The sequence below is a fragment of the Pseudophryne corroboree genome, chromosome 10 (assembly GCF_028390025.1).
Source record: "Pseudophryne corroboree isolate aPseCor3 chromosome 10, aPseCor3.hap2, whole genome shotgun sequence".
Classification (NCBI taxonomy): domain Eukaryota; kingdom Metazoa; phylum Chordata; class Amphibia; order Anura; family Myobatrachidae; genus Pseudophryne; species Pseudophryne corroboree.
This window is the reverse complement of record NC_086453.1, coordinates 71107443-71122272: the sequence shown is the minus strand read 5'-3', so window position 1 is coordinate 71122272 and position 14830 is coordinate 71107443.

Below are 14830 nucleotides of genomic sequence, written 5' to 3'. Positions count from 1 at the left end.
CCCCCCCCCCCCCCCCTTTCCTTTTTTTTCTCTCTCCCTTTCTTACCTCACACTTCTCTTTACTTCTATCTTGTTGCCTTCCGGCGCTCCTATTCTTTTATTCTTTTACTCTATTAATTTTTATGTTCCTTAAGTATGAGAACACCTTTACCTAATGCTGAACAACTCAATTTTCTACAACACTTGGTATATATTACCTCTTATGCACCAATTCGCTTCTGCAGGGTTGCTAACTCTCCTTTTGACATCTGTACAATTTGATTTGTGTTTATCGATCATACAGTATTGGTGTTGATGTTTTTGTACCTGTAATTGCATAGGTGTTTTCCTTTCTCTGTTCATGCCTTTAAAACCCTTAATAAAAAACTGATTAAACAAAAAATATAGTAGGAGGACAGTGTAGAATTTTGCTGACCACCAGTATATAATATATAGCAGTACGGTACAGTAGTCCACTGCTCTACCTACCTCTGTGTCGTCAAGTATACTATCCATCCATACCTGTGGTGCATTTTAGTTGTGCACAGTATATATAGCAGGAGGACAGTGCAGAATCTTGCTGACCACCAGTATATAATATATAGCAGTATGGTACAGTATTCCACTGCTCTACCTACCTCTGTGTTGTCAAGTATACTATCCATCCATACCTGTGGTGCATTTTAGTTGTGCGCAGTATATATAGTAGGAGGACAGTGCAGAATTTTGCTGACCACCAGTATATAATATATAGCAGTATGGTACAGTGGGCCACTGCTCTACCTACCTCTGTGTCGTCAAGTATACTATCCATCCATACCTGTGGTGCATTTTAGTTGTGCACAGTATATATAGCAGGAGGACAGTGCAGAATCTTGCTGACCACCAGTATATAATATATAGCAGTACGGTACAGTAGTCCACTGCTCTACCTACCTCTGTGTCGTCAAGTATACTATCCATCCATACCTGTGGTGCATTTTAGTTTTGCGCAGTATATATAGTAGGAGGACAGTGCAGAATTTTGCTGACCACCAGTATATAATATATAGCAGTACGGTACAGTAGGCCACTGCTCTACCTACCTCTGTGTCGTCAAGTATACTATCCATCCATACCTGTGGTGCATTTTAGTTGTGCGCAGTATATATAGTAGGAGGAATTTTGCTGACCACCAGTATATAATATATAGCAGTACGGTACAGTAGGCCACTGCTTTACCTACCTCTGTGTCATCAAGTATACTATCAATCCATACATGTGGTGCATTTTAGTTGTGCGCAGTATATATAGTAGGAGGACAGTGCAGAATTTTGCTGACCACCAGTATATAATAGATAGCAGTACGGTACAGTATTTCACTACTCTACCTACCTCTGTGTCGTAAAGTATACCATCCATGCATACCTGTAGTGCATTTTAGTTGTGCACAGTATATATATTAGGAGGACAGTGCAGAATGTTGCTTACCACCAGTATATAATATATAGCAGTACGGTACAGTAGGCCACTGCTCTACCTACCTCTGTGTCGTCAAGTATACTATCCATCCATACCTGTGGTGCATTTTAGTTGTGCGCAGTATATATAGTAGGAGGACAGTGCAGAATTTTGCTGACCACCAGTATATAATATATAGCAGTACGGTACTGTAGGCCACTGCTCTACCTACCTCTGTGTCGTAAAGTATACTATCCATCCATACCTGTGGTGCATTTTAGTTGTGCGCAGTATATATAGTAGGAGGACAGTGCAGAATTTTGCTGACCACCAGTATATAATATATAGCAGTACGGTACAGTAGTCCACTGCTCTACCTACCTCTGTGTTGTCAAGTAAACTATCCATCCATACCTGTGGTGCATTTTAGTTGTGCGCAGTATATATAGTAGGAGGACAGTGCAGAATTTTTCTGACCACCAGTATATAATATATAGCAGTACGGTACAGTATTCCACTGCTCTACCTACCTCTGTGTCGTCAAGTATACTATCCATCCATACCTGTGGTGCATTTTAGTTGTGCGCAGTATATATAGTAGGAGGACAGTGCAGAATTTTGCTGACCACCAGTATATAATATATAGCAGTACGGTACAGTAGTCCACTGCTCAACCTACCTCTGTGTTGTCAAGTAAACTATCCATCCATACCTGTGGTGCATTTTAGTTGTGCGCAGTATATATAGTAGGAGGACAGTGCAGAATTTTGCTGACCACCAGTATATAATATATAGCAGTACGGTACAGTATTCCACTGCTCTACCTACCTCTGTGTCGTCAAGTATACTATCCATCCATACCTGTGGTGCATTTTAGTTGTGCGCAGTATATAAAGTAGGAGGACAGTGCAGAATTTTGCTGACCACCAGTATATAATATAAAGCAGTACGGTACAGTAGGCCACTGCTCTACCTACCTCTGTGTAGTCAAGTATACTATCCATCCAATACTTGTGGTGCATTTTAGTTGTGCGCAGTATATATAGGAGAACAGTGCAGAATTTTGCTGACCACCAGTATATAATATATAGCAGTACGGTACAGTAGTCCACTGCTCTACCTACCTCTGTGTCGTCAAGTATACTATCCATCCATACCTGTGGTGCATTTTAGTTGTGCGCAGTATATATAGTAGGAGGACAGTGCAGAATTTTGCTGACCACCAGTATATAATATATAGCAGTATGGTACAGTAGGCCACTGCTCTACCTACCTCTGTGTCGTCAAGTATACTATCCATCCATACCTGTGGTGCATTTTAGTTGTGCACAGTATATATAGCAGGAGGACAGTGCAGAATCTTGCTGACCACCAGTTTATAATATATAGCAGTACGGTACAGTATTCCACTGCTCTACCTACCTCTGTGTCGTAAAGTATACTATCCATCCATACCTGTGGTGCATTTTAGTTGTGCGCAGTATATATAGTAGGAGGACAGTGCAGAATTTTGCTGACCACCAGTATATAATATATAGCAGTACGGTACAGTAGTCCACTGCTCTACCTACCTCTGTGTCGTCAAGTATACTATCCATCCATACCTGTGGTGCATTTTAGTTGTGCGCAGTATATATAGTAGGAGGACAGTGCAGAATTTTGCTGACCACCTGTATATAATATATAGCAGTATGGTACAGTAGGCCACTGCTCTACCTACCTCTGTGTCATCAAGAATGTTATCCATCCATACCTGTGGTGCATTTTAGTTGTGCGCAGTATATATAGTAGGAGGACAGTGCAGAATTTTGCTGACCACCAGTATATAATATATAGTAGTACGGTACAGTAGTTCACTGCTCTACCTACCTCTGTGTCGTCAAGTATACTATCCATCCATACATGTGGTGCATTTTAGTTGTGCACAGTATATATAGCAGGAGGACAGTGCAGAATCTTGCTGACCACCAGTATATAATATATAGCAGTACGGTACAGTAGTCCACTGCTCTACCTACCTCTGTGTTGTCAAGTAAACTATCCATCCATACCTGTGGTGCATTTTAGTTGTGCGCAGTATATATAGTAGGAGGACAGTGCAGAATTTTGCTGACCACCAGTATATAATATATAGCAGTACGGTACAGTATTCCACTGCTCTACCTACCTCTGTGTCGTCAAGTATACTATCCATCCATACCTGTGGTGCATTTTAGTTGTGCGCAGTATATATAGTAGGAGGACAGTGCAGAATTTTGCTGACCACCAGTATATAATATATAGCAGTACGGTACAGTAGTCCACTGCTCTACCTACCTCTGTGTTGTCAAGTAAACTATCCATCCATACCTGTGGTGCATTTTAGTTGTGCGCAGTATATATAGTAGGAGGACAGTGCAGAATTTTGCTGACCACCAGTATATAATATATAGCAGTACGGTACAGTATTCCACTGCTCTACCTACCTCTGTGTCGTCAAGTATACTATCCATCCATACCTGTGGTGCATTTTAGTTGTGCGCAGTATATAAAGTAGGAGGACAGTGCAGAATTTTGCTGACCACCAGTATATAATATAAAGCAGTACGGTACAGTAGGCCACTGCTCTACCTACCTCTGTGTAGTCAAGTATACTATCCATCCAATACTTGTGGTGCATTTTAGTTGTGCGCAGTATATATAGGAGAACAGTGCAGAATTTTGCTGACCACCAGTATATAATATATAGCAGTACGGTACAGTAGTCCACTGCTCTACCTACCTCTGTGTCGTCAAGTATACTATCCATCCATACCTGTGGTGCATTTTAGTTGTGCGCAGTATATATAGTAGGAGGACAGTGCAGAATTTTGCTGACCACCAGTATATAATATATAGCAGTATGGTACAGTAGGCCACTGCTCTACCTACCTCTGTGTCGTCAAGTATACTATCCATCCATACCTGTGGTGCATTTTAGTTGTGCACAGTATATATAGCAGGAGGACAGTGCAGAATCTTGCTGACCACCAGTATATAATATATAGCAGTACGGTACAGTATTCCACTGCTCTACCTACCTCTGTGTCGTCAAGTATACTATCCATCCATACCTGTGGTGCATTTTAGTTGTGCGCAGTATATATAGTAGGAGGACAGTGCAGAATTTTGCTGACCACCAGTATATAATATATAGCAGTACGGTACAGTAGGCCACTGCTCTACATACCTCTTTGTCGTAAAGTATACTATCCATCCATACCTGTGGTGCATTTTAGTTGTGCGCAGTATATATAGTAGGAGGACAGTGCAGAATTTTGCTGACCACCAGTATATAATATATAGCAGTACGGTACAGTAGGCCACTGCTCTACATACCTCTGTGTCGTCAAGTATACTATCCATCCATACCTGTGGTGCATTTTAGTTGTGCGCAGTATATAAAGTAGGAGGACAGTGCAGAATTTTGCTGACCACCAGTATATAATATAAAGCAGTACGGTACAGTAGGCAACTGCTCTACCTACCTCTGTGTAGTCAAGTATACTATCCATCCTATACTTGTGGTGCATTTTAGTTGTGCGCAGTATATATAGGAGAACAGTGCAGAATTTTGCTGACCACCAGTATATAATAGATAGCAGTACGGTACAGTATTTCACTACTCTACCTACCTCTGTGTCGTAAAGTATACCATCCATGCATACCTATAGTGCCTTTTAGTTGTGCGCAGTATATATTAGGAGGACAGTGCAGAATGTTGCTTACCACCAGTATATAATATATAGCAGTACGGTACAGTAGGCCACTGCTCTACCTACCTCTGTGTCGTCAAGTATACTATCCATCCATACCTGTGGTGCATTTTAGTTGTGCGCAGTATATATAGTAGGAGGACAGTGCAGAATTTTGCTGACCACCAGTATATAATATATAGCAGTACGGTACAGTAGGCCACTGCTCTACATACCTCTTTGTCGTAAAGTATACTATCCATCCATACCTGTGGTGCATTTTAGTTGTGCGCAGTATATATAGTAGGAGGACAGTGCAGAATTTTGCTGACCACCAGTATGTAATATATAGCAGTACGGTACAGTAGTCCACTGCTCTACCTACCTCTGTGTCGTCAAGTATACTATCCATCCATACCTGTGGTGCATTTTAGTTGTGCGCATTATATATAGTAGGAGGACAGTGCAGAATTTTGCTGACCACCTGTATATAATATATAGCAGTATGGTACAGGAGGCCACTGCTCTACCTACCTCTGTGTCGTCAAGTATACTATCCATCCATACCTGTGGTGCATTTTAGTTGTGCACAGTATATATAGCAGGAGGACAGTGCAGAATCTTTCTGACCACCAGTATATAATATATAGCAGTACGGTACAGTATTCCACTGCTCTACCTACCTCTGTGTCGTCAAGTATACTATCCATCCATACCTGTGGTGCATTTTAGTTGTGCGCAGTATATATAGTAGGAGGACAGTGCAGAATTTTGCTGACCACCAGTATATAATATATAACAGTACGATACAGTAGGCCACTGCTCTACCTACCTCTGTGTCGTCAAGTATACTATCCATCCATACCTGTGGTGCATTTTAGTTGTGCGCAGTATATATAGTAGGAGGACAGTGCAGAATTTTGCTGACCACCAGTATATAATATATAGCAGTACGGTACAGTAGGCCACTGCTCTACCTACCTCTGTGTCATCAAGTATACTATCAATCCATACATGTGGTGCATTTTAGTTGTGCGCAGTATATATAGTAGGAGGACAGTGCAGAATTTTGCTGACCACCAGTATATAATAGATAGCAGTACGGTACAGTATTTCACTACTCTACCTACCTCTGTGTCGTAAAGTATACCATCCATGCATACCTATAGTGCATTTTAGTTGTGCGCAGTATATATATTAGGAGGACAGTGCAGAATGTTGCTTACCACCAGTATATAATATATAGCAGTACGGTACAGTAGGCCACTGCTCTACCTACCTCTGTGTCGTCAAGTATACTATCCATCCATACCTGTGGTGCATTTTAGTTGTGCGCAGTATATATAGTAGGAGGACAGTGCAGAATTTTGCTTACCACCAGTATATAATATATAGCAGTACGGTACAGTAGGCCACTGCTCTACATACCTCTTTGTCGTAAAGTATACTATCCATCCATACCTGTGGTGCATTTTAGTTGTGCGCAGTATATATAGTAGGAGGACAGTGCAGAATTTTGCTGACCACCAGTATGTAATATATAGCAGTACGGTACAGTAGTCCACTGCTCTACCTACCTCTGTGTCGTCAAGTATACTATCCATCCATACCTGTGGTGCATTTTAGTTGTGCGCATTATATATAGTAGGAGGACAGTGCAGAATTTTGCTGACCACCTGTATATAATATATAGCAGTATGGTACAGTAGGCCACTGCTCTACCTACCTCTGTGTCGTCAAGTATACTATCCATCCATACCTGTGGTGCATTTTAGTTGTGCACAGTATATATAGCAGGAGGACAGTGCAGAATCTTGCTGACCACCAGTATATAATATATAGCAGTACGGTACAGTATTCCACTGCTCTACCTACCTCTGTGTCGTCAAGTATACTATCCATCCATACCTGTGGTGCATTTTAGTTGTGCGCAGTATATATAGTAGGAGGACAGTGCAGAATTTTGCTGACCACCAGTATATAATATATAACAGTACGATACAGTAGGCCACTGCTCTACCTACCTCTGTGTCGTCAAGTATACTATCCATCCATACCTGTGGTGCATTTTAGTTGTGCGCAGTATATATAGTAGGAGGACAGTGCAGAATTTTGCTGACCACCAGTATATAATATATAGCAGTACGGTACAGTAGGCCACTGCTCTACCTACCTCTGTGTCATCAAGTATACTATCAATCCATACATGTGGTGCATTTTAGTTGTGCGCAGTATATATAGTAGGAGGACAGTGCAGAATTTTGCTGACCACCAGTATATAATAGATAGCAGTACGGTACAGTATTTCACTACTCAACCTACCTCTGTGTCGTCAAGTAAACTATCCATCAATACCTGTGGTGCATTTTAGTTGTGCACAGTATATATAGTAGGAGGACAGTGAAGAATTTTGCTGACCACCAGTATATAGTATATAATATATAGCAGTACGGTACAGTAGGCCACTGCTCTACCTACCTCTGTGTTGTCAATATACTATCCATCCATACCTGTGGTGCATTTTAGTTGTGCGCAGTATATATAGTAGGAGGACAGTGCAGAATTTTGCTGACCACCAGTATATAATATATAGCAGTACGGTACAGTAGTTCACTGCTCTACCTACCTCTGTGTCGTCAAGTATACTATCCATCCATACCTGTGGTGCATTTTAGTTGTGCACAGTATATATAGCAGGAGGACAGTGCAGAATCTTGCTGACCACCAGTTTATAATATATAGCAGTACGGTACAGTATTCCACTGCTCTACCTACCTCTGTGTCATAAAGTATACTATCCATCCATACCTGTGGTGCATTTTAGTTGTGCGCAGTATATATAGTAGGAGGACAGTGCAGAATTTTGCTGACCACCAGTATATAATATATAGCAGTACGGTACAGTAGTCCACTGCTCTACCTACCTCTGTGTCGTCAAGTATACTATCCATCCATACCTGTGGTGCATTTTAGTTGTGCGCAGTATATATAGTAGGAGGACAGTGCAGAATTTTGCTGACCACCTGTATATAATATATAGCAGTATGGTACAGTAGGCCACTGCTCTACCTACCTCTGTGTCATCAAGAATGTTATCCATCCATACCTGTGGTGCATTTTAGTTGTGCGCAGTATATATAGTAGGAGGACAGTGCAGAATTTTGCTGACCACCAGTATATAATATATAGTAGTACGGTACAGTAGTTCACTGCTCTACCTACCTCTGTGTCGTCAAGTATACTATCCATCCATACATGTGGTGCATTTTAGTTGTGCACAGTATATATAGCAGGAGGACAGTGCAGAATCTTGCTGACCACCAGTATATAATATATAGCAGTACGGTACAGTAGTCCACTGCTCTACCTACCTCTGTGTTGTCAAGTAAACTATCCATCCATACCTGTGGTGCATTTTAGTTGTGCGCAGTATATATAGTAGGAGGACAGTGCAGAATTTTGCTGACCACCAGTATATAATATATAGCAGTACGGTACAGTATTCCACTGCTCTACCTACCTCTGTGTCGTCAAGTATACTATCCATCCATACCTGTGGTGCATTTTAGTTGTGCGCAGTATATATAGTAGGAGGACAGTGCAGAATTTTGCTGACCACCAGTATATAATATATAGCAGTACGGTACAGTAGTCCACTGCTCTACCTACCTCTGTGTTGTCAAGTAAACTATCCATCCATACCTGTGGTGCATTTTAGTTGTGCGCAGTATATATAGTAGGAGGACAGTGCAGAATTTTGCTGACCACCAGTATATAATATATAGCAGTACGGTACAGTATTCCACTGCTCTACCTACCTCTGTGTCGTCAAGTATACTATCCATCCATACCTGTGGTGCATTTTAGTTGTGCGCAGTATATAAAGTAGGAGGACAGTGCAGAATTTTGCTGACCACCAGTATATAATATAAAGCAGTACGGTACAGTAGGCCACTGCTCTACCTACCTCTGTGTAGTCAAGTATACTATCCATCCAATACTTGTGGTGCATTTTAGTTGTGCGCAGTATATATAGGAGAACAGTGCAGAATTTTGCTGACCACCAGTATATAATATATAGCAGTACGGTACAGTAGTCCACTGCTCTACCTACCTCTGTGTCGTCAAGTATACTATCCATCCATACCTGTGGTGCATTTTAGTTGTGCGCAGTATATATAGTAGGAGGACAGTGCAGAATTTTGCTGACCACCAGTATATAATATATAGCAGTATGGTACAGTAGGCCACTGCTCTACCTACCTCTGTGTCGTCAAGTATACTATCCATCCATACCTGTGGTGCATTTTAGTTGTGCACAGTATATATAGCAGGAGGACAGTGCAGAATCTTGCTGACCACCAGTATATAATATATAGCAGTACGGTACAGTATTCCACTGCTCTACCTACCTCTGTGTCGTCAAGTATACTATCCATCCATACCTGTGGTGCATTTTAGTTGTGCGCAGTATATATAGTAGGAGGACAGTGCAGAATTTTGCTGACCACCAGTATATAATATATAGCAGTACGGTACAGTAGGCCACTGCTCTACATACCTCTTTGTCGTAAAGTATACTATCCATCCATAACTGTGGTGCATTTTAGTTGTGCGCAGTATATATAGTAGGAGGACAGTGCAGAATTTTGCTGACCACCAGTATATAATATATAGCAGTACGGTACAGTAGGCCACTGCTCTACATACCTCTGTGTCGTCAAGTATACTATCCATCCATACCTGTGGTGCATTTTAGTTGTGCGCAGTATATAAAGTAGGAGGACAGTGCAGAATTTTGCTGACCACCAGTATATAATATAAAGCAGTACGGTACAGTAGGCAACTGCTCTACCTACCTCTGTGTAGTCAAGTATACTATCCATCCAATACTTGTGGTGCATTTTAGTTGTGCGCAGTATATATAGGAGAACAGTGCAGAATTTTGCTGACCACCAGTATATAATAGATAGCAGTACGGTACAGTATTTCACTACTCTACCTACCTCTGTGTCGTAAAGTATACCATCCATGCATACCTATAGTGCCTTTTAGTTGTGCGCAGTATATATATTAGGAGGACAGTGCAGAATGTTGCTTACCACCAGTATATAATATATAGCAGTACGGTACAGTAGGCCACTGCTCTACCTACCTCTGTGTCGTCAAGTATACTATCCATCCATACCTGTGGTGCATTTTAGTTGTGCGCAGTATATATAGTAGGAGGACAGTGCAGAATTTTGCTGACCACCAGTATATAATATATAGCAGTATGGTACAGTAGGCCACTGCTCTACATACCTCTTTGTCGTAAAGTATACTATCCATCCATACCTGTGGTGCATTTTAGTTGTGCGCAGTATATATAGTAGGAGGACAGTGCAGAATTTTGCTGACCACCAGTATGTAATATATAGCAGTACGGTACAGTAGTCCACTGCTCTACCTACCTCTGTGTCGTCAAGTATACTATCCATCCATACCTGTGGTGCATTTTAGTTGTGCGCATTATATATAGTAGGAGGACAGTGCAGAATTTTGCTGACCACCTGTATATAATATATAGCAGTATGGTACAGTAGGCCACTGCTCTACCTACCTCTGTGTCGTCAAGTATACTATCCATCCATACCTGTGGTGCATTTTAGTTGTGCACAGTATATATAGCAGGAGGACAGTGCAGAATCTTTCTGACCACCAGTATATAATATATAGCAGTACGGTACAGTATTCCACTGCTCTACCTACCTCTGTGTCTTCAAGTATACTATCCATCCATACCTGTGGTGCATTTTAGTTGTGCGCAGTATATATAGTAGGAGGACAGTGCAGAATTTTGCTGACCACCAGTATATAATATATAACAGTACGATACAGTAGGCCACTGCTCTACCTACCTCTGTGTCGTCAAGTATACTATCCATCCATACCTGTGGTGCATTTTAGTTGTGCGCAGTATATATAGTAGGAGGACAGTGCAGAATTTTGCTGACCACCAGTATATAATATATAGCAGTACGGTACAGTAGGCCACTGCTCTACCTACCTCTGTGTCATCAAGTATACTATCAATCCATACATGTGGTGCATTTTAGTTGTGCGCAGTATATATAGTAGGAGGACAGTGCAGAATTTTGCTGACCACCAGTATATAATAGATAGCAGTACGGTACAGTATTTCACTACTCTACCTACCTCTGTGTCGTAAAGTATACCATCCATGCATACCTATAGTGCATTTTAGTTGTGCGCAGTATATATATTAGGAGGACAGTGCAGAATGTTGCTTACCACCAGTATATAATATATAGCAGTACGGTACAGTAGGCCACTGCTCTACCTACCTCTGTGTCGTCAAGTATACTATCCATCCATACCTGTGGTGCATTTTAGTTGTGCGCAGTATATATAGTAGGAGGACAGTGCAGAATTTTGCTGACCACCAGTATATAATATATAGCAGTACGGTACAGTAGGCCACTGCTCTACATACCTCTTTGTCGTAAAGTATACTATCCATCCATACCTGTGGTGCATTTTAGTTGTGCGCAGTATATATAGTAGGAGGACAGTGCAGAATTTTGCTGACCACCAGTATGTAATATATAGCAGTACGGTACAGTAGTCCACTGCTCTACCTACCTCTGTGTCGTCAAGTATACTATCCATCCATACCTGTGGTGCATTTTAGTTGTGCGCATTATATATAGTAGGAGGACAGTGCAGAATTTTGCTGACCACCTGTATATAATATATAGCAGTATGGTACAGTAGGCCACTGCTCTACCTACCTCTGTGTCGTCAAGTATACTATCCATCCATACCTGTGGTGCATTTTAGTTGTGCACAGTATATATAGCAGGAGGACAGTGCAGAATCTTGCTGACCACCAGTATATAATATATAGCAGTACGGTACAGTATTCCACTGCTCTACCTACCTCTGTGTCGTCAAGTATACTATCCATCCATACCTGTGGTGCATTTTAGTTGTGCGCAGTATATATAGTAGGAGGACAGTGCAGAATTTTGCTGACCACCAGTATATAATATATAACAGTACGATACAGTAGGCCACTGCTCTACCTACCTCTGTGTCGTCAAGTATACTATCCATCCATACCTGTGGTGCATTTTAGTTGTGCGCAGTATATATAGTAGGAGGACAGTGCAGAATTTTGCTGACCACCAGTATATAATATATAGCAGTACGGTACAGTAGGCCACTGCTCTACCTACCTCTGTGTCATCAAGTATACTATCAATCCATACATGTGGTGCATTTTAGTTGTGCGCAGTATATATAGTAGGAGGACAGTGCAGAATTTTGCTGACCACCAGTATATAATAGATAGCAGTACGGTACAGTATTTCACTACTCAACCTACCTCTGTGTCGTAAAGTATACCATCCATGCATACCTATAGTGCATTTTAGTTGTGCGCAGTATATATATTAGGAGGACAGTGCAGAATGTTGCTTACCACCAGTATATAATATATAGCAGTACGGTACAGTAGGCCACTGCTCTACCTACCTCTGTGTCGTCAAGTATACTATCCATCCATACCTGTGGTGCATTTTAGTTGTGCGCAGTATATATAGTAGGAGGACAGTGCAGAATTTTGCTGACCACCAGTATATAATATATAGCAGTACGGTACAGTAGGCCACTGCTCTACATACCTCTTTGTCGTAAAGTATACTATCCATCCATACCTGTGGTGCATTTTAGTTGTGCGCAGTATATATAGTAGGAGGACAGTGCAGAATTTTGCTGACCACCAGTATGTAATATATAGCAGTACGGTACAGTAGTCCACTGCTCTACCTACCTCTGTGTCGTCAAGTATACTATCCATCCATACCTGTGGTGCATTTTAGTTGTGCGCATTATATATAGTAGGAGGACAGTGCAGAATTTTGCTGACCACCTGTATATAATATATAGCAGTATGGTACAGTAGGCCACTGCTCTACCTACCTCTGCGTCGTCAAGTATATTATCCATCCATACCTGTGGTGCATTTTAGTTGTGCGCAGTATATATAGTAGGAGGACAGTGCAGAATTTTGCTGACCACCAGTATATAATATATAGCAGTACGGTACAGTAGTTCACTGCTCTACCTACCTCTGTGTCGTCAAGTATACTATCCATCCATACCTGTGGTGCATTTTAGTTGTGCGCAGTATATATAGTAGGAGGACAGTGCAGAATTTTGCTGACCACCAGTATATAATATATAGCAGTACGGTACAGTAGGCCACTGCTCTAACTACCTCTGTGTCGTAAAGTATACTATCCATCCATACCTGTGGTGCATTTTAGTTGTGCGCAGTATATATAGTAGGAGGACAGTGCAGAATTTTGCTGACCACCAGTATATAATATATAGCAGTACGGTACAGTAGTCCACTGCTCTACCTACCTCTGTGTCGTCAAGTAAACTATCCATCCATACCTGTGGTGCATTTTAGTTGTGCGCAGTATATATAGTAGGAGGACAGTGCAGAATTTTGCTGACCACCAGTATATAATATATAGCAGTACGGTACAGTATTCCACTGCTCTACCTACCTCTGTGTCATCAAGTATACTATCCATGCATACCTGTGGTGCATTTTAGTTGTGCGCAGTATATGTAGTAGGAGGACAGTGCAGAATGTTGCTTACCACCAGTATATAATATATAGCAGTACGGTACAGTAAGCCACTGCTCTACCTACCTCTGTGTCGTCAAGTATACTATCCATCCATACCTGTGGTGCATTTTAGTTGTGCGCAGTATATATAGTAGGATGACAGTGCAGAATTTTGCTGACCACCAGTATATAATATATAGCAGTACGGTACAGTAGGCCACTGCTCTACCTACCTCTGTGTCGTCAAGTATACTATCCATCCATACCTGTGGTACATTTTAGTTGTGCGCAGTATATAAAGTAGGAGGACAGTGCAGAATTTTGCTGACAACCAGTATATAATATATAGCAGTACGGTACATTAGTCCACTGCTCTACCTACCTCTGTGTCGTCAAGTATACTATCCATCCATACCTGTGGTGCATTTCAGTTGTGCGCAGTATATATAGTAGGAGGACAGTGCAGAATTTTGCTGACCACAGTATATAATATATAGCAGTACGGTACAGTAGTCCACTGCTCTACCTACCTCTGTGTTGTCAAGTATACTATCCATCCGTACCTGTGGTGCATTTTAGTTGTGCGCAGTATATAAAGCAGGAGGACAGTGCAGAATTTTGCTGACCACCAGTATATAATATATAGCAGTACGGTACAGTAGGCCACTGCTCTACCTACCTCTGTGTAGTCAAGTATACTATCCATCCATACCTGTGGTGCATTTTAGTTGTGCGCAGTATATATAGGAGAACAGTGGAGAATTTTGCTGACCACCAGTATATAATATATAGCAGTACGGTACAGTAATCCACTGCTCTACCTACCTCTGTGTTGTCAAGAATACTATCCATCCATACCTGTGGTGCATTTTAGTTGTGCGCAGTATATATAGCAGGAGGACAGTGCAGAATTTTGCTGACCACCAGTATATAATATATAGCAGTACGGTACAGTAGGCCACTGCTCTACCTACCTCTGTGTCGTCAAGTATACTATCCATCCATACCTGTGGTGCATTTTAGTTGTGCGCAGTATATATAGGAGAACAGT